Source organism: Emydura macquarii, unplaced genomic scaffold (assembly GCF_026122565.2).
Source record: "Emydura macquarii macquarii isolate MOO-44397 ecotype Brisbane River unplaced genomic scaffold, CSIRO-AGI_Emac_v2 contig_1551, whole genome shotgun sequence".
Classification (NCBI taxonomy): domain Eukaryota; kingdom Metazoa; phylum Chordata; order Testudines; family Chelidae; genus Emydura; species Emydura macquarii.
Window position 1 is genome coordinate 6,127,451 of NW_027131688.1, and position 22,149 is coordinate 6,149,599.

The following is a 22,149-nucleotide window of genomic DNA, read 5'->3' on the forward strand; positions in this document are numbered from 1 at the left end:
GCAAATTCAGTTTTAAATTCAATGCTCAAAAGGAATCCTTTTGCAGTATTGGCCCAACTCTACTTATTAATACTAAGTAAAATTAATTATACTATTGGAAAAAATGTATATCAAACCAACAGTCTTTTTATTCCTGTTTTTCCCCAGGCCATGAAAGAATTAATGCAGTCTAATAATGAATCAACCAGCTGCTTTTAATCTTACAATAGATATATGGCCATTCTAATGCCTCATTCACCATAAAATTTAAAAGAGACAGCTGATGAACAGAGCGCCCGTTCAGTGCTCATCGTATATCTACGCTGAACTGTTGCACTCCATAGATGGTCATACAGAAGGCAGGAGAGAGATTTCACTTTTGCTTCCTTCCTTATTCCACTGAAATTCTCCACGTTCATAGAACACCGCTAGGGCCGCATCTCCAATGCAAGCAGACTTCCTCGGGTGAAATTTACCCCTGTGCAAAAGACCAGCAGATGATGGATGAACCATTCAAGTCCTAGGTAAGCCCCCAGGAGACACAGACTGTGCGCTGGTCCCCTGAATTGAAGTGCATTCTGTGTGGTCCCTCCCTCCTCATGAAGTAATTAAAACGACTGCGGACAGACCGTTCACTGTGACGTGTGTCCCTGCTGCAACGCACGCCCATGCTGCCCCCGCTCACCTCCAGCCCTTTGTCTTCTCTAGTTCTTTTAGTACTTGTATAAGAAAATAACTTGCACCATCCACCATGCTGTTCACCACCACTAAAGAGTCAGTCATGAAAGGAACGAGCAATCAAGCCACCCTGTACAGTAACATTGCTTTGATTCTTACTGTCAGCCCAGACCCCAGCATGGGACTGTTTTACTAAGGGTCGGTGTAGCCTGAGTCCGGGCTCTGGGACACGGGGACCCAGCCTTGCTAATCCCCCCTTGGAGTGTCCACACTGCAGAGCCGCCCGCAATCCACACCCACGTCCACGCTGGCGCTGCAGTTGTGCGATGGCGGAGTTAGCAGCAGACCCGAGGAAGGGCCAGCGGGCAGTCGCACTGCCCTGGGAGCAGAGCAAGGAACGAATTGTGACACAAGCCTCTCCCTGCTTCTCCCCTTGCTCCCGGGGGAAAGCAAGCTGCACAAGTTCTCTTCAGCTGGCATGGATCACATCCCCCTTCCAGGCTGCCTGGGCAGTCGTGGTTGGCATCAAGGCCTCCCCCCCTCATGTGGAAATGGCCCCACAGAAGCACCTGCCTTCTAGGCACCTTCTGCCCCCTTCCCTCCTTATGCGAGCATGTAGGGCAAGCTACAACCTTGCCCTTTTCATTTTAACTTCCCTCTTACACACACAGCTGCAAGGAGACGAGATTGCTGAGGAGCTGTTCACGCCGCACGCTTTCCTGAACGTGCAACCGCTCATAAATTAGAGCATCAGCAATTAAAGTGCCAATTCAGGGGCTGTGAAAACATGATCCCTGCCTGATTCCCAAGGCAATAGACGAAACAAAGATCCTCGTGAGTGTAAACTCTGTGTTTGGCCCATCTCTAGAGCAGCAGTTAGCACATGCACGTACAAACACACACTCATCCATATGGATTCCACAGCATGGATACCCACGTAAGCCCTGCCAGCCAGGCGTGTGCATGAATCTTTTAGTGGGCTCCAGCGGCAAGATGCATTCTCTCTCATCACATCCAGCCTCAGCGTCTTCAGCGCCGGTTTGCCTCCCCGTGGACCTGCACTAATACAAACCGAAATCAATGGGCGTTTTGCCGATGTAGGGAGTGAGGGGTCAGGCTCTGGAGGAAGAGGCATGTTGTGCGCGCATGCCGTTCTGCTTCCTTTCCTCGCTTCCGCTGCAAGATCTAAAGAGGCTGGAGGCTTTTTATTATATGCAGAGGCTGAGCCTGCAGACCTGCGGATGGCACGGGGAGCTTTGCCTGTGTGCATAACGACAGGACCTTACCTGCTCTGTATGCAGAACTTCACAAAGCCATAATTCACGTCTCTCTTTGCAGTGGAAACGTAGTGCTCACCGAAAGACGGCTGCGGCTCTCAGCAGTGTAACGCTACGCCGAGCTACCTGCCGGAGTCAGCAAAGGGGTCTCACTTTCCAGCAGTCAGCCAGGCCGGGGAAGAAATTCAGTTGCATGCAGGTTTCTTGGTCATTTCTCCAGCTCAGTATCTCTGCTGACCATCTCTTTCTGGGTGAGATTCCCCCCGGCCCTGAAGCCCCGGGAAAGCCCCTGCCCTTCAGGCCTGCAGAGGACTTTGCAATAGTCCCACAGTGGGAGGCACTGGATCCAGGAAGAGATTTGGCCCTCACAGTTTTGGGGGGGTGAGGTGGGTGTTAGAATTGTCTGACTCTGAAGCCCAGCCCTGCTCCCGCTGAAGGCTCATGGGAGTTTTACCCTGGGCTCCAGCGAGCCAGCATCTGCAGTTTACATGCTGGGCAGGTCAGGGCAGCACCTGCCCCCAGGGGAAGCTCTGGGGTAAAGTCTCTCCTGGAGTTCCCTGGTGAAGAGAGGAAGTTTGCAGAGGGCCTTTCCCTTAGGACATGACAGCATGGCTCCCCCCTCCCAGGAGCCCAGCCAACTCTGCTAGCCACTTCAGAGGGCTGCCAGGGCTACGACCCAGCCTCTTCCCTGATCCTTGGGGTGGTTTGGGCTGCAAGAACCGGGATCATGCCTGATCACTGCACAGAACAGAGACTCTTCACACACTGCCCTTCCCCATCCTGCAAAGACCAGGGAGGATCTTTCCCAACAAGGCCCATCGAGCAGTTGTTCTTTACACTGCATCCTCATCCTCCCAGTCCTTCTCCATGCACGACTCCCACTACCTTCCAGGGCATTTCTAAGGAGAGCAGGACTGGGCCTGCTTCCAGTTTGCGCTGGCATAGCCTGTAACCCGATGTACGTGTTCTCCGGCTGAGTGCCACTGTGTGACGGCTGCATTTTCAATCCTAGTAAGTGTATGCACTTCCCTGCTTAAACATGCCAGTTCTAAGCTCCCTTTTCCTTATCCTTTTCATGCCGGAGGGACACACTCCCTGTCTGTAATACAGGACTCTTCCATAATCTCCAGAATAATTCCAGGGGGTGTTTTAAGGCTCTTCTTTGCCCTTCAACCTGCTGTTAACCATCTTCTTCATTGTTTTAAAACCTGCCCTTTTAAAATGCATCTTCACTGTGCCACCCTCAGGGGCAGGGGCACCCTTTGGAATGATATAAAGCCTAACTGTGCAGTGATCACCACGCCCAACACAGCTCCCATGCATTGGCCTTCTGAACTAGACTCCTAGCACCGTAGCAGGACTAGGTCAAGAGTCACATCCTCTCTTGCCGCTGCCAGACCCAGTTGCTCTAAGACGATGCTGACAGTACCAATAAACCTCTTCTCCAGACTGCAACCCACGCACCACTCAGCCAGTAATACCCAGGGGATTAAAACCAGGCAGTCTTTCTTATTGTTCTGGCAACGTCTTTCAACCACTAACATGCTACATCCCGTAGCATTATTGTAATCCGCAGGCTGGCTGGTCCCGTGGTACAGCCGTGCTAGTATTCTCCAGCCTGTGACTCGTAACTGAACAGAATCCACCCCCGGGTTAATCCTGAGTTGTGAATCTTATCACAAGGTGGGGTCGCCCTATCGTGCAGGACCCCACCTGTGAATGCCCTTGGGAAGGCTGGGCAAGCAACCGTCAGAGTCTACATTTTCTCCTAACGGAATGAACAGACTCACTGTGAAGTAATCTCTACCCCACCATGGGCCTCGTGGTCATCTGTTTCAAACAGGGCCGAAAGAGCTAGAGTCAGCCTGGAGCCGCAGTCTGTGGCCATCCTCACGAACTTCATAAAAAATCAATCAGTCTCCCGGCCAGAGGCTGGTCTATTGCCAGACTGATAAAGACCCAGGAAGCTCAATGTAGTTGGAATTGGTTTGCCAAGATCATTATCCCTCCTGCGCTGCATTTCCTCTAGTCTCTTCAGTGCCTCTCCTTCAGACTCTTAGCTCCTCAGGGCAGGGATGGTCGTTTCTGGTTTGCACCGTGCTGAAGCCACAGCTGGCACTTTAGCCATTGTCCTCATCTTCCCCATAAACAGAAGGTTTGAGATAAAACTTTAAATAAAATAAATACATAAATAAATAAATAAAATCAATGAAGCTGTAAAGCGAGTGTCTCCTGATCAAGATACCAAACCATTGCTTGTTTAAGGTGGCAGACGTCTTGCCCTGTTGAAGAGGAACATTCACACACAGACCCTGGGTTTTCACCTCTGGTTTTGCACATAGGAAATAGGAATGTAGGAATAGAAACAGATCCTTGGTCTTTTGTATCCACAGCTGTTTGATGAGGAGGCTGCCATCTCTAGTTCATGTCTTTGTGAGAGAGAAGAAAAGATTCCCACTCAAAAACAAACACATACAACTGATCTGTGTGGGGAAGCATGGTCATGAACAGAGCACTGCCTGCTTCCCCTCCACCCCCAAGGTGGGGGTCAGCTGAACCCAAACACACAGCTGATAGCCAACATTACATTCATCCATGAAAGTCCGTATCATTATCAGATTTTTGCTTTAAGGACCCCACCCAAAACCCACCTCAGTTAATAAGCAGGAGGCCTTTCTGCTAACTTCAGTGGGTTTCAGATCAGGCCCTAATGAAACAGACACAATTCTTCCTCCGCCAAAGAACTTTTGAACGAAATCGGAGGCAGATGATGCCCTCTCAGAAAAGAGCTTGGATGAAGAAAGCATCCAAGTCACGGCTGGGCTGCTTGTTGAGGGTTGGGGTTTTGGGGTGGGTTTTTGTAATGTTACCGTGAGGTCTAATCAAAAGAGTTAGTGGGTTTTTCTGGGATAGCATAGCCTGTGCTGTTATACCAGTTGCAACGGTTGTGCCAACTTTAATAAGTACAACTGTGTATCTGTAAAGTCTTCTTTCACTTCTAGCCTGAAGGTAACACTTTATCTCCTTTCCCTTTGTTGTTAATATTTTATTCCCCCACAGGTTATATCTGTTAAAATGTAATTTGCACTCTCTCCCCAAATCAGAGGACAGGTTTGGTGACTTATTGTTTGGTTGTATTCTCCTAGGAAGAGACTTGTATTGAAGCGCTGATGTGCATTCCTGTATTTCACCCCTCTGACAACAGCTGTCAATGCCCTGTGTTATAAAGATCCATTGTCCATTAGGGGACACACACACACACACTTCTCAAGCTATTATTTTTAAAAGCACTATGTCTTCAAGATGGCTCGGTGTGACATATTTAAAACTACTGTTAGGAAAACAAATCAACTCCTAGAGGATGATAAATTTCAGACCATTGTCAACTGAAATGTTATAAACCCTTGAAAAAATTGGGACCTAACAGAAACGGCAAGTGTCTGCTGACAGCAATGGTCACTACTAATCCACCGGAGGCGGTAAGAGGCCATTGTCATGGCAAAGTGTGTTGAAGAACTGCTCTGGATATCTTCACTTGGCTCTCTTCTCCTCCTGCCCTCACCAATATACCTGAAACACAAGAGCCGTGTAAAGACCAAGAAAATTAACACACTCACAGCTGGATTGTTAGGAGCTGGATCCATGGAGCTTTTTCCACTGACCTCTAAGGACTTTGGATCAAGCCCAGAAGGTATTCCCTTGTACTGGGGACGAGGAGGAGCCATACCACATAGCAGGAGCTCCAGCAGGCCTTGTGCACCAAGGATTTCCCTCGGGTGTAGAATGAATGTGTCCCTGAGAGGCAGCACTGATCACTCACCGCCGTAGCTGGCTAGCCGCGCTGACTGTAGAGGAGTAGTAGCGATCACCCCCTCCTCCCATTCCCTGGTAGGCCGAGAGCAACTATTTTGCCTCGTTACCAGTATTCAGGAGGCAGAAGTAATTGTAACATCCTGGGATTCTACCGCTGTAATGATGTTTACATGTGTTTGGGAACATTCTGCTTGTAACATCTCACCGGGTCCGTTTTCATTTTGCCTGTAATATCTCACAGTTCAGTCTGCTGTTTAGAAAGATTTTGAGACCTGTTGTTACACAAGCAACTGTCTGGCCCATATCTAAGAGCATTTCCTGTGAATGTGCTTGGTTATTCTAGGTCAATGGAATAATCCATGTTGATGGCTTATTTCACCTTAGCATTTCTAGAATTGTATAACTTTCACTCCCCTCTTTTTCTGAAAGTCTATATTATTTAGCTGGAATGGCGTTTTAATTGGAAGTTGTCATTTTTGTTCTGAGTTTGTTTTTCTTTGATGTAGAAGTTAGTTAGCATGACTGAGGAATGAATGGTGTGTGTGTGATAATGAAGTAAAAAGGCGGCAACTCTAAATCTCCCTGATAACAAAAGGGAGTGAAGCAAGATTTTGTTGTAACAACTTTTAGGATCCAGAGGCCAAAGAATGCGGATCAAGATAAACCTAAGCCCAGAGGAGTCCACCCCAAGGACAGGAACAAGACAAAGTGTGAAAGATAACACGGAAACGGTCACGCTTGCACCAACAGACGGGTGATTGACGAGCACACCAGGATGTGAAAACAGCATGACACAGCAAGACCCATGGATCTGTATGGGGGTGGATCTCTGTAAAAATGGGGTGAAGACATGGAGACGTTGGGTTCGTTCTGCAAACATCTAGGAGCAGCAGATATGTGACCGACAGAGCCCGGCTCTGTCCTCGTCTTCAGCCCACCTGGCCAACGGGCTGGCTTGAGCAACTCATCGGATGGTAATTATACTCCGCCTGCAGGACATGTGTGTGTGTGTGTGTGTGTTTGTGTGTGTGCGCCCATGTGAGCAATTGCTTTTTTTAAACTTCTGTATTCCCAGTAAACATGGCGCATTGCCTTGTCCCCCTGAATAAAATCCTGCTGGTTTTCTCTTTCTTTTGTAAGTGTAACACCCCGCCCCACTGGAGTGAATACACAACTCGCCTTGTGTGGTCTTGGCAGTCAGGTGCAAAGGTGCGCTCAGCCCCTGCACTAGAAAACAAGGCTCTCTGCACCCTCCCCTCGTTGAACATCCATGCCAGAGCAGGGGGAACCTGGTCCAATGTGTGCCTTAGGGTTTGCTTGCACTAAGTCTCCCCTGAGAAACTCTCATTTTCTCTTTGCAAGCAGAGGTTTGTGGCCTTCGTATTCTGCAGAGTCTTCACACAACAGTTCCATAAGGGTCTGCATCCACCAAATGAGCATCCTTAATCCCCACTTCCCTGCATCAGAGATTGACCGTCTGTTGTTGTTTGCTAGGGATCTTACACAGAGCTAGAATAGCACCCGGCCCACTGACCAGATGTTGACACATTATGAATCACCTACAAACAGTGTTAGGTCAGATGGAATGATGCAAATAGCTTGATTCCATTCCTGGACAGCCTCCAACTTCCTGACTGTGCTGCTTATGGCCATCCTGCCCTTTTGGCACTGGGCTTTTAAAAGTAAAAATATAAGGAAATTTAGGGTATGAAGCAAAAACAAGAGACTGGAGATATCTGATCTGCCAAATCACTCCATTGAATGGCCAAACTTCACCTCCACCCCAAAATTAATGTGTCTATCACATCATCGTGTAAATCCATGTTAAACCCTGCAATCTTATCAGGCAGGTGAATACTGAGACGCATTTCCCAATTCCATCCCCTTTGGGATAAGAAATAAATAAGTCACCTTTCCCTGCACAAGAAGAGATCTTAAGGAGAATCCCTTTGGTTAATTCTGTTTCCCCAGTTTTAAAGATAAAAGAATAGACGTGAGCCTGAATGAAGCCCTCAGATGCAAACTTTCTAGAGCTCTGGAGGTGATAGGAAGGTGCGTGATGGACTCCAAACCCAGATCTATTTTTTTAAATGGGCTGAACCAAAACTCCAGACCCAAACTTGTTAGGGGAGAATGGTATTTGTAATCAGAAACCTGATTCAAATTCGATGGGTGGGCCCCCTTGGATGATGGCAACAGCGTTCAAGAAAGCACCTGATTTTAAAAACCACAGTAGTCAACCTGCAGTCCCAGGGCTAGAATATTTCTGGGGCTCAAATGACCATAGAAGACAAAGAGACGCTCTTCTGTTTCAAATATACTTGATTTCAACATTTAGCTTATCCCGAATGCCGGTTTGGACATCACCACCTGCCAACACTGCCATGGTTAGTTCTCTTTGTCCCAGGATGGAAACTGGACGTCTGGAAAGTGTCACCAATGCAGAGATTATCATTCTGTTTGAACAAGTCTCCTGGACCGCTCTAGATGAGATGCTAGGTATTAACGACACAGCAGAGCTCTCCTTTTAGTGCCTACAGGACCGGAGCACCCTTCTCAAGTTTTCTGTGCTCCATAGAAAGAAGGAGAAGATCTACTGTGCCCCTTTTCCTTCAAGACCCATGTGGCAATAGAACTGAGGGCGTTAAATCAGAGTGCGCCTTCTGATCTTATGTTAATCAAAAAGCTGTCAGCTCCAGGGCCATACAAAACAGCTATCTTGCTATGGAGACAGCGAAGTGGGCAACTTTGAAGATGTATAAATTATCACCACATGCCCCGCTGTAGTCCTTAAAAAAATAATCAATCTTTATAGCTGGAAAAAGACAGTGCCTTATTTAATTTATTACAAAAGCAATGAGAAGAGGAGAATAGCATTGCAGATTACACTTTCCAAGTTCAATGTTCCCTCATAATGTAATAAAATGAGTTCTAGAGAAGAGTGAATTAATGCTCGATGCAGACCTCATCTCACTAATCCTGGAGAGCAATACGAAACGGGGAGTTGCATTAGCCAACTCGGTTTTCAAGGTCAGAGAGAACTGAAGTGGTCAGTCTCTTCTGCCTGTAATTTAGTATTAACTGAGCAGCCGGCTCTGACCCGCCTCATTCATTCTAATAAAGGGAATTACTCCTGGGCCTTTGACAGATGGTTAACTCTTGCGGGAATGCAGAAAAACCTTAGAATTAGGGACTGTGAGTATCCTACCAGCTCCCACACCAAAGCATTTAGTCATTCCTTTGTATTTAGTATTTTTCCCTTAAGCAGAATTATACAACTTCAGTCGAGCAGCTGCTCACCCTGGCATGTCCACCTGCTGACAGATGCCTGATTGAGTGATTTTTGGACCAGCACTAAGGTTTCTCCATCCATTCCACTCTACGCGCCCAAAGACTTCAAGGTTTCCCTTTTCTTGTCTTTGGGAAGTTCAGAAATTAGGAGTGCTCTAAGGTTTTGATTCTATTCCATTCGCCCTAGAAAAAAACTGAGCATTGAAGCAGGTTTTAGATCTTAGAGCAGTAAAAAGGTACTGAAAAAAATCCCGTGAAAGGATCTGCCTGCCTGAATTATCCTGGACAGGATTGTCATGGGAAATTGTATGGTCATTTTTTAACTGCAGGCCTAGGCATGGCTGATTACTTGTCTCCAGGAATGCCTGAGATTAAGACCGAATGAGGGGGAAATATGGGCATGCTGGGCTGGAAGATTTAAACTGGGTAAAAGGAGCTCCCTGTGGAGACAAAGAAGCATGAAGACTGCCTAATGATAGGTTACAGGCTGGGGAAATATTGCTGGTTCAACCTCTATAGAGCTGAGTGTGCCTTATTATTGGCTCAAGAAAGACCATGGCCCCAGCGCAGGTCACGCAGCACTTCACTAACACAAGGCCATGCCAACTGAGCCCTGCAAGTGCAATGGGGGAGAAGCACAGAGGATGGCTGACTGAGCTGGGTTTCCCTGGATACTCATGAGGCCTATAAACTTTGGATACTGTAGGAAAATATCTTCCTGGCAGCAGTTAACCATCTGCATAGTATTAGCGTAAACAACCCCAGCAGTAGGTTTAGATAAATGCCTCGTTATCTGCATAAGACCCACCAATAAGCTTTGACACAGGGTGTGTCTACGTAATGCAATGGAAATATCCTCCAGCAACCTGCCCCTGGCTTGATCCTCTAAGGAAGGCCCCTGGCTTGGAGCCTGAATTCGGTGACTTTCCAGACATGTTACAAAAGACATCCGTTTGAGAAGGGTTTTAGAGAGAGCGGAGGGTCTGCGTCCCAGTTGATGAGGGGGGTAGGTGGCTGGCTGGCCAAGTTCCCATCAGATTGATTAAACTAATATTGCTGAGATTTGATTTAATGGCATGACAGGGCTGCACTCACCACACCAACACCTTCTGCTGGTTCTCTTGGGGATTAGCTCTGCAGGTCAGTACATCCTCTCCTGATGGTGCCTTGCCCACTGTCGCTTCTGCTCCTGGACCCACATCACTCCAAGGACCATGGCGTCCTCTTCATGACACAGCCCTCTGGTCTTGTTACAATCTGCACTCTCCCTCCTGAGGGACCCGCAGTCAACCTGTCCAGCCTCTCCCCCATTGGCCCCAGCACCTTCTTCACCCTTACCTCAGGTCCTCAGCCTGCCAGTTCTAATAGCCAGCCAGGGCCCCTCCTCTTGCTCTCCTGTTCCAGCTCGGTTCTGCTCTGAGTATTATTCTCCCTCTGCCTGCCAGGCACCCAGTCCTCAAACTCCAGAGAATAACTGACCCTGCACTGCGCTGCAGCTCTTCTTATATGGGCCTGTCGGGCCCTGATTGGTTGCTCCTTGCAGCCCCTCTTTAATTGGCTGCCTCCTGCGCAGCTTCCCTAGGGCTCTATTAACCCCGTACAGGCCAGTGTGGGGCCAACGTCCCATTGCAAATTGTATATATAAACAGGATCTGAATGAGTTCTTCCCTGACATCTACTTATGCACTGGGGGAAAAGACCTCAGGAGTGGACCATATTTGCATAGACACACCTACTCTGCCTAGGTGTTCAGCAGACAGAACTGCTTTGCCAAAGCGATCAGTTTGGGGTTACAATTCACTTCACAGCGCAGAGGTAATGGAAGGGTCTCTTTGTTGTATGCGGAAAGGGCAGTGTTGGAGGCCCAGTATAATTTGAGTTTCTTGACCACTGTCCTACAGGGCTAGCATAGCTTCAGTTGTTTGCTTGGCTGTTCTGACCCTCTAGCATGACATCTTCCAGTTGGCAGAGACTAAATAACCTTGCAGATGTCTGCACACCACAGCACAGAACAAGACAAAATACAGATACTCTATTGCTTGCAGCTGCACATAGATAACAGTGATGGGAACAACAAGTTATCCTTGAACGTCTGGGGTACACTGTTTTATTGCCAAGGGGCATACCTTTACTCTGCCCCTCCTATCACCAGATGTTGTTTTGACCACCCCAATTATTATGGTGGGAATGGAATGTAGTTAAGGGTGGAAACACAAGGTAGGTAATTAGCATATATGATAATGAGAAAGAGATAATTAGGTGAAGGTGTTTATGGAAGGGTATAAGAAATCACCACTTAGACAAAGTGGGGTACTCCATCAACACCTGACTCCGTGGGAGGTGCTGCCGGTTGGACCAGAGGATCCACTGATTCTCTCGTGGGGCCCCTGAAGAAAGCCGTTCCTGTATACAGCTTCTGAGTGACTGCTTAGCTCTCCGGGCTTAGTGAGTATGAGATATTGTGGTTAATTTTAGGCTTTGTATCTAACTAGTATATTTATAGAAAACCTTGCACATTAAACCTGATTGATCTGCAAATCAGGCGTACCGTGTCTCACTGGTACCCACACAGATCACAAAGTGTCCAGAATCAACAGGCAGCAGAACTGTGTTTAGCCTGCCCAGATTGAGGGGTCACCCTAAACTGAACCTTACTTGCTAAGCTGTTGATAGAGTTGCCAAAGCCCAGTGGAGGGGTGAGGGATTCTTTTGAGAGGTTCCTAAAGAATCATAGAGCTGGAAGGGACCTCAGGAGGTATCTAGTCCAACCCCCTGCTCAAAGCAGGACTAACCGCAGCTAAATCATCCCAGCCAGGGCTTTGTCAAGCTGCAGCTTAAACATTTGAGCCTCTTCAGTGTTTAAGGGAGAGCTGATTTGATTCACTTGAGATGCCTTATTTCTCTTTGGTGATTATTTGAGTGGTAGTCACTGAGAAGTAGGTCTAAGGGCTAAGCTTTAAACGGTGTGCAGGGACGCTGTAGCAGCCAAAGATAATGAAGACGTGGCAGCACCCTAGTCCCCTGCCATCTACTCACACCACTAAAATCTGGGCTAAGTGGGAGAACCTTGGAAGATGGCTGACATAGCACCAAGCTGCAGCAGTGGTAACAGTGGCAGCAGACAGCCAGGTGCAGAAGCAGGGCAGGAGTTGCTTGACTGCTTCCCCCTCCACCCTTTGCCTGGGGCAGAGGTGAGCCCACGTAAACGCACCTTTGAACTCTGGTCTTTGCTGACGAAGGACAACCAACTGTGACTGAGATGCAGCAGGGGGAAAGAGGAACGCCACGTTGGAGATACTTTTCTTCATTGGACTGTCACCCTGGAAGGTGGGAAACTGAGGCAAAGGACACTGCTTGTGTACTGCGGGGTGGCTGGTCAGACGCTTTCAGACTGTGACTGCGGCGTTCTCCCAAATCAAGGCTGGGTTCCCTTTCACTAAAAGGGAATTTTTATTATACACTGGCTCAGTGCTAGTGCGTGGGGAAGCATCTCCTCTTAGAGGTGCCCACGGCGCTGTTTAGTTTTCCTAGATTACTGGGTGGGGGTGCCAGCTGGCTCTCTTTTCTATTGTTTAGAGCAGAGGCTCTCCAACTTTTTTGCTGGGCCCCCCGTGAACATATTTCAGGCTGGGATGACCCCCACCCCAGACCCCCCACCCTTACTTCTGTGCTGTCAGCGCTGCCTTCAGAGCTGGGCGCCCGGCCAGCAGCCACCGCTCTCCAGCCGCCCCGCTCTGAATGCAGCGCAGAATAAGGGTGGCAACTCTGCAAACTCCCCTACAATTGCCTTGCGACCTCCCTTTGGGTCGGGACCCCCAGTCTGAGAAACACGGGTTTAGCGGCACCCCTGCATAGTGAACCTGGCCCTTGCGACTGCTAACTCCACCTGACAGAAGGGGTGCATATATACTGTATAATCATGTCAGGGCTCCTGGAGCCTTGCATAGGCCTCTTGGTTATTTTAAATGCAAATACAAATAATTTGACCTGTAACAGTTTTGTGTGGTTCAGATCAGTGCCCCACAGTCTGCATGCTTTTCTGAAATATACCGCTTCAGTCTATACAGCCCAGGGTAACCAGATGTCCCAATTTTCTGCGTTTTTGTCTTATATAGGCGCCTATTACCTCCTACCCCCAGTCCCAATCTGTCACACTTGTGATCTGGTCACCCTAATACAGCCGTGTTGCTAATCCTGTAAAAATCAGGCTAGTACAGAAGCCAGCCTCGTCCCAGAAGTACTAGACCGTGGGAGCTGCGATCAGCAAGTCCGAAAAAGATCTGGCCACTGCAGCGCTGAGCTCTTTTTGAAATCCAGCCTCAGGATGTGGGTGCTGAGGACTTGTGAAAATTTAAAGTAGACTGGACAGAATTTCTCACAGAGTCCTAAGTTTAGAACTGGGTGGGAAATAGCTTTCCTATCCTGTAAAAAAGTTCAAAATTTCTAGGATTTTCCACATCAGGACAAAACCAAGACCTCCTGAAAATTTTCAACAACAAAAAAGAGAAACCTATAGCCCAGTGGTTAGCGCACTTGTCTGGGATGCTCCAAATCAGGGACTTGAATGTTACTCTTCCACAGTCCCAGAAGATTTCCCTGACCCCCTGGTCTATAAGCTATTGGGGGAAGGGAGTCTCCCCACCAAAGATTCCATTCTGGATCTGAGAAACCTTCCCTGATGAAAATATAGACGAAACTGACCTTTTCTGGCAAAACGTTACGGTTTCTACCCATCAACCTTTTCTGACAAATTTTCAAAACCTTCCCAATCAGCTCTACTTAAATACTCAGTGTCCCAGCCCCAGGACCTGATGGTGGCACCAGAAGTTCCTCTAGATTTAGTGTACTGTATGCAACATGAAAACAGTTTGCACCTTCAAGTAACAGCTGACTTCAAGGCCAAAGAGCCAGACGAAAGGGGTGCCAATAAATCAGTATCTTCTGTTCTGAATACATATTAGTGTCAGTCCCACTCTCCCCATCACCTTCTAAAGAGATAAGCAAAGTTCCAGGTCGCATCTGGGGATTTGGCAAATGACAGTGAGTTCAACCAAAGAGCTATCCAAACATTTGTGTGATCTGCTCTATTAGGAAAGCACTGAGAACAACCAGGAGACCATCATCATTGAGCGCACCTTCGCATACATGCCTGCATGCACCCCAGAGCCAATCAGAGCACCAGAAGTCAGCTAGTTATTTGCAGACTTGCTGTGTTTATAGGAATTTGGAACGGACAGATGAACTGAGAAAATCAGAATCTCTCTTTATCTATCAAAGAACCAAGCCCACCTACCATTTACGCTAGGTGAAATTCACCCATCTACGGACATCCAGAAAAGGCCACAGCCCCACTTAAATCCCAGAGAAATTGGTCTCAGTCTACATCTACAACTGGATTCACTTGTGCACACCCGTGCATCAGCACAGATCCGATTGGAGTCTTGTCATGTCAACGCTATGTGGCTTCATAACATTTGTAGAGTTAGTTTGTATTGAAAAAGCTTTAAAGTTACTGACTTGAAAACCTCAGTGTTTAAAAGAGCAAACAAAGGAATCGGGAAACCGGAAAACTAAGAGGTAGGCATTGCTCTGACAGCTTGTACACCAGGCTCACCACATCACTGCTATGTCAAAGGGTTACGTTCTCAACCCTTGAAAAATGGGGCGTTTGAAAATCCTGACAGAGTCTTAACCAGAGAGCACTGCTGCTGGGCAGCTGAAGGGAAAGTATGTTAGTCGCCTCACTAAGCTGGACATATATTTTAGAACGTTTTAGTCGGAATAATTATTAGAAGCAGGGTGAGTCTCATAAATGCATCTGGTTTCATGGCAAGGGTTGCTAACGTTGCTTTTGATGAATTAAAAGTGTTCCACAACTTAGAAATTCATTCTCTCGCTCAAGTTCTGATTAATAGTCCATGTGTATAAAGTGGTTGCCCTGGGGAAAAAATCCCTCCCCTCCAGGAACGTGAATAACTGCATTTCCCTCTGCCAGCTAACAAGAGAGGAGAAAAGTCAATGGATCCATTTTTAATAAGTGGGAAGCAGATCGGGGAGTATGTTCCACGTGCATTGCACGGCTGTTTAACTGACAGCAGCTGCACTTCGCCACTGTAACATCTGGCTAAGATGTCCCCAAAGGGGCCAGGCTCATGTCATTTATCAGGATGGCTCCCTGCCTGCAAGGGGGCAGAAAAGACACGGCAACAGCTTCATCCCAGGACGACTCAAGGCTGGATCGGGTATTACAGACACTGGCCGTGCTGGGGACAAGGCAGCGGTGAACGACTCCAGTAGGAGCACCAGGAGCTGTGCTGAACTTTTGGATAAAGACAAATTATCGGTCTCCAGCATTGCTGAGCTGGCAGCGTTCCGCAGCATTCAAAAACCCAGAAAGATAAACAGCCAGCAGAGCCCTGCCTCGGATAGTGAGCACAGAACACACTGTGCACAGAGCTCGTAACGTCTACTCATCTAGAAACTGCAATCCAACCGAAACACAGAGCCCGCTCGAGGAGTTAGATCAGGGAACCGGGCACCAAGCGTCCATTCCCCACTGTGGCCGTGATCTTGGGCGAGAAGAGAAACTTCTTTATTCCTTGGTATACAAAAGTGTGGGCTGGTTATAGCGTCCCCAGAGCCCGATTCTCCTCTCACTCTCACCAGCGTAAAAGCAGTGCAACTCCTCCAACTTCAGTGGGCTTGCTCCTGATTTACACCAGGGGGAGCGCAGAAGTAGGGCCTCAAACTGTGAATTAATAGCTCCAGTTGAGTTATGGCCTCAAGGAATGCTTTGGGCTCACTACTGCACGGGCGCCACCTAACAGAGTCAACACGTTCAAAAGATAAAACTAGACGACACCTTCACAAGCCTGAACCAGGCTGTGCTGAACCAGGACACCGCTGAATAGTTTTTCAGTAATAATAGTGCCTGCCCCCGTATTTGTTTATGATGGCTCACTAGATATGGGGTTAGATCAAAGAGGTCGGTAGGGGAATTGAGTAGGAAAGGCAACAGTGGCCTAGGTAAGGAGCATCACACACACACAGACGTCCTCAGCCCCAATCCTGGTGACATGGTGTGAGCACAGCTCCTCATTCTACGGCACCGTCTCATGACCGCTTGCAACATGGCGTCTAGGCCTCATCTCCGGTACCCCTGTTGGGCTCTCCCTCAGACCTACATCTTCTCTCATCTCCCCCTCTGGGAGTTCTGTAGCTGGGCCCTCCAGCCAGGTCACATAAAAGTCTAAACCCCTTTTAGGGTAGCCTGAGCAAGCCCTCTGTCTCCTCATGCTTCAGTGTAGATCCCTTCCTGACCCTACCTCAGGGCTTCCCTCTGTTGATACTGGACGCTTAGTGATCAGTGTGGGTACCAGTGAGACATGGTACACCCGATTTGCAGATCAATAAGGTTTAATGTGCAAGGTTTTGTATAGATATACTAGTTAAATACAAAGCCTAAAATTAACTACAATATCTCATACTCACTAAACCTGGAGAGCTAAGCAGTCACTCAGAAGCTGTATACAGGAACGGCTTTCTTCAGGGGCCCCGCCGGAGAGTCAGTGGATCCTCTGGTCCAACCGGCAGCACCTCCCATGGAGTCAGGTGTTGATGGAGCACGCCCCTTTCTCTAAGTGGTGACTTTTTATACCTTTCTATACACAGCTTTCACCTCATTACCTATCTATTCATTATTACGTAGTCTATTGTCTACATCGGGTTCTCACCCTTGACTACATTCCATTCTCACCATGATAATTGGGGTCATCAAAATAACATCTGGAGATAGGAGGGGCAGTGAGAAAATATGCCCCTGGGCAGTGGAAAAGTGTACTCCCAGACGTTCAAGGGTAACTTGTTCCCCTCACTGTTATCTATGTGCAGCTGCAAGCAATACATGTTGTGTATTTCGTCTCATGTGCCGTGGTATGCAGAAACTGAGACCTCTGCAAGGTTACGCAGTGATCCTCAGCGGTTCCCAAACCGCTGCTGGGAGGCTGGCCAGGAGCCGCTCCAGCAACACCCCCATCCTCAAGCAGCATGGCGGCCCAACCGTTCTGCCCCCCTCCAACTCTCCAGACACAAACCAGCTGGCCAGGAGCTGCTCCCCACTCCAGTGCAAGCAGTGCAGCAGCCACCCCGCCCCTCCAGGCCACACCCCTTTCCCACCCCATCCGCCCCTACAGGGGGTGGAACTACAGAGGCGTGGAAGAGTTTGGGAACCGCTGGACTTGCTGATCACAGCGGTCCATTCTGACCTTCAAATCTATGACACCTGCGTGAATAACAATAGCTGTGATGCTCCAATAGTGCAGGCTACATGACTGCCCAGGACTCCGGGTACGTATCTGAGCAGCCAGCCCGTGCTGCCACCTGTGCTTCTGCAGCGTCCTCGCTGTTGTTGTTTGAGCCAGCCATGTCTACATGTCAGGCATGTCTACATGTGCTGCAGTTACACCTCTGATTGCAGGGGGAGGCCCCTCTGAGTGGCTACGTGGCAGGGTTCCACCCAGAGAGGGAGAAGGTAGTGAAACCAGTCCCAAACGGGGTGCACTCCAGAGGGGTGAAAAGGGGTCTGCAGTGCCTATTTATGAAAGCACTACGGTAAGAGATGTGTGTCCGTCTGTCTGTCTAATAAAGTGATGTCACTCCAAAAGGCTTCCTGGCTGACAAGCTTTTAACAGCAGTCCGAACTCAAGAGTGACTGCCCTTACGTCCGAGACGTTACTCTGCACTTGCAGGGGAAGTTGCTGATAACAGAGCTCAGCTGACTGTGCATTGGGTGGTCTCAGTAACTGGAAGAAGCCGCATTGCACCCTAGGCTAGGAAGAAGCTATGGAACTTGAGCAGCAAGAAAACTAAAGACACGTTGTTCACAGCTGGGGATTCAGATAAAGACCGGCTTCGCAGACTCCTAGACTTTAAGGCCAGAAGGGCCCATTATGATCATCTAGCAGGTTTGGTCCCTCACTTTTACACCGAACAACTGTTTATTAACCTATTTCCTGGGTAACAATTCCACTTAGAAAGAACATTCGGAATCTTTGGCAAAACAGGGCAACTCTGCCCGGGCTTTAGTTTAAGCGACGTTACTTTTCTCAGCTGCACACTTTATTTCTAGCAGAGCAGCTATGACCTTTGCAGATGCCTGACTTCAGTCTGCAGCTCTAAAAATGTCAGCGCTGATTCTCATTTACGTGTTTCTATTAATCACTTTCTCTCTTTACACACTACATAATCAATGGGGACAAGTCCATAATCCTGCTAACTGATTCCTATTATTCCTCATTATGCCCTTTGTTCCAATTCTGTGCTTCCCATCTGGTATTAAATATTTAGACGCCACATCCAAAGCGTCCTTTGCCTGTCTCTGTAGGGACAACGATGCTTTAGTTGTGTAATCAATTAGCCAGGCATCAGACCACTGGTTCAGATGGTTTCTGGAGGAGCTTTAATTATGATGAATATCTTTTTGTGACTTTGAAACCAGATAGGCATGATTCCCTACTCAGCCATGCTTGTTAAAATCATAAATCAATCTCTTTTATTCCCTGTAGATGTTAGCAGACCTTTCGGTACCCTATTAGATAGCTACAGCGTAAGAGAGCCATTCAATGGGCATTCCTGTCCTTCAGCAGAGAACCAGGCTTATCCCTCAGAGCCAAAAAGCCTGGGAATGTTTGGTTTTGATTTGAAAGTCATTTTTTAAAAGTCATCTTCCTGGATGTTGCACCTGACATCTTTTTACTTGTTTAGAAGGCAAAGATTAGAAGTGCTGCCCCCCTGCCCCCATCCCAAATCATGTGTCACTTTTAAAGTCTGGCTTATGACCCTACAAATATCACACAATTTTTCTCTTTTTCCTTCTGCCAACCCCCCTTCCTCCCCCCCCCACAACTCCCTCCAGAAAGAACACTTGGGAAAAAATATGTTAAAAAAATTCCCCATCTTCTCAACAGACCCTAGGTTAGGTAACTTTTGGGACCGTGATGTGTCCTGGTATATTACATGGTATTATCCCAAGGCAGGGGGAAAAGCAAATAACAAGAATCCAGACTATTTAATATAATACTTTGCACGCCTATAACGCTTTCCATACAAGTATCCCCCTGCAAGACAGGTCAATATTATTAGTCCTATCTGTTAAATGCAGAAACTAGTGCTCAGAGAAGTTAATCAGCATCAGAGAGGACAGCCAAGGCAGATCCAAGACTAATACTCAGCCTGTCTGCCTCGCCATCCTGTATTTTAGCCACAAGGGCATAGGTCCTCTCTCATATTGCAAATCCACAACTTTCATATCTGACCCTACCACACCCATAAGCGTGGGTTTTAGAAGAGCAGATTGACTCAATCAATGCACCTTAGGAAATACAACCTCAAATGGCAGTGCTCTGTGCTCAGGCTTAGCGGATGGCCCCAGAACTTGGGCTCGTATCAGCCCAGCAGTAGACAGGAGTTCTGAAGTGCTGTGGGTCCCATCTACAACTGGCTGGGAAAAAAAAACCATTTCAAGTTTTGGGAAACATTTAAACCAAAAGCCCCTCCCAGTTTTTTCATCTCACTCTAGTCCTGTCCGTCGGATCATTTATTTAGACTATAGTCGTCTATCCAGACTCCCCTAAGGGCACCCATCCTAGATCTAAGCACCCTTGGCATACATTTTAAAACACGAGAATATCGGAGATAGCATAACAATGAAAGCTGCTTCCTAAAAGGTAGAAAAATTGCAATTTTGGGGGGGGTCAATTTTTCCCTCAAAATTTTTCCCTACAGTTTTCTGAAATTTCAACCAGCTCTATGGCTGGTCAGAAAAACCAGGGAATCGTCCAGGTTTTCCTGGGTGTTTTTTTAAAGTTTTTCTCAGATGACTCAGAGTATCCCCCTGGAGACAAATACAGCCAGACACAATATCTCTGGAGCGGTGCAAGCTGTCCTGTTCATCTCAATGGGTGTCCTCCTCCCTTTTCTCCTAAAATCTAGTCCAGCCCCTGTTCTGGAACACTCGTTTTCAAGACAATCTCACTACGTACCTGGGTTCTGGAGTAATCTGATTAAAATCAGCTCTGGCTGAGGGGCTATATCTGAGGCCATTGACCAGTTGATTCCAGTTTGCACCACTCGCTCTATCCCTGGCCCTAACGTGCCACAGCAATAACATGGTGGAGTGGTGGCACCAGCACAGGTAAGGTAACAGTGGGGTTTCCATTTTAACAGGTGTGAAAAAAGTGTACGAAATTCTGTGTTTTCAATGAGAATATCGTTTTAAGTGTTTATTGCAGTGTGTGCACTGTTTGATTTTTCTACAGCTGTTCTGGGGGGAGGGGAGATATGAGTGACGGCTTGCTCTGACTGTTTTATAAGGACATTGGGACTCAAGTTTTCCTAGAGCCTGATATTTTCTGTGGACCTCTCTTTTCCCAAAAGCTACAGCACCGTAGGAGGTGACATTGATAGGTGCAATCTCCTGGTTTGTGCAGACTGGATGAATTACTGTAGAAAATTGAAATTAGTTTTCAGTGTTTATTTCATGATAAACATCATTTTCTGTGTTGACTAAGAACAGTATCCTGAGGCTGCGTTAGTCAGTGTCAACTTTAGGCTCATCCTTAAAATAGGGCTCCCTATGATCGGTGTATTTCCGAAGGATTAGCAACCTCTCTGAATATGCTGCCATTGATGAGAGTGGCAGCTACTTCCTTCTCTTTGATCACGGCTCACTTGCCATTGTTCAGGAGAGAGGTGAGAAGCCTGAAGGCATGATTGCTATTGTCCTAGAGTTCTCATCTTCCCTCTAATTAACACTATTTTCCTTTCAATACCTCTAACGCAAAATCTGTGTCTGTATGTGAATTTCAGAGCACTGTCTAATATCGGCTTTTAAATCAGAAACTTGGCTGTCAGGGAAAAACTACCAGAAGCCCCGGGAAAAATGCAAGCAGAGAAGGTAATATACACAACACACATTCTCAGAAAGCGACCAAGGATGGCATGAAAACTCACAACATATGGGAGCTTCATGGATTTAACAACTGCGCATTTTACCTTGAGCCACTCAGTTACTATGACAGCAGCCTGTCCGCGAACCCTCAGGCGTGCAACACAGCTGCAGTCCTGCTGCATCGACTCAAGTGACTTTCTCTAGTTGATCAATGTGGTGCAAGCCACACGGTAGATCCAGGTGTCATCCCAAATATCTTTTTAGATATTGCTTCCCCAAAGAAGCGATGAGCACCGGACCCCGGCAGCAATCAACCCCAAGCAGGGGGTATCAGTCTGGGGAGGGTCAGAGCCATAGTCTGAGCCTAGAAGTGCACAAAATAAATACTTTTTTTAAACGATCAGAACTGTAAAATATTGAAGCCGCTCGACTTCCCCCCACGCTCCCAAAGCATCCTGAAATTTGGGCCACTAACCCTGTTCCAGATCCTCGTGAAGAACAGCCAGGCACAACGCCAGCCAAGTCAGCACGTGGATTTTAGAGCCTTCAGAAAAGTCAGCTGTTCAACGGTAATCTAGCCCGTCTGCCCTACAGGGGCACTGCTGGAAGCACACAGCTGCCTGCTGCTGGTAGAGTGCCCTGGGATATCTTGCTCATAAAAGCAACGCTAGGAATATCCCTTTGTAGATCCCATTCTGCTCTCAGTTGGGAAAGGGGCAAAACGTGACAGCCCAAAGGCCAGTTTAATTCTTTAGATTAAATGTCAGCCAAATGAAGGGGTGGCTCCAGGTCCATGAACTGTGCACCAGGAAGTTCCACAGGGACTCAGGGAGTGACAGAATTCAGCCCGCCATTCTGTGGAGCATCAGAACCAAACCAGCCTCTACTCCTGAGGTTCCTGTGTCCCCTTCTCCAGTGCCACCAACTGCAACACTTTGCTGATGGATCCTGTCACCGTCCTCCACTCCGAGGCAAAGAACGTGCCCACAGCTGTGTGCTGCCGACTGCCGGGGACGTATGGACCCCAAGTACTGGCTCCTGGGATCCTCACCATGTTCATGGGAATCACATTCGTGTCCCAGCACTCATGGCCCTCCGCACCCACAGAGTGGAGCAGGGACAGGATTTGCCCCATTTCAAATAAATTACTATTCACATACAAAC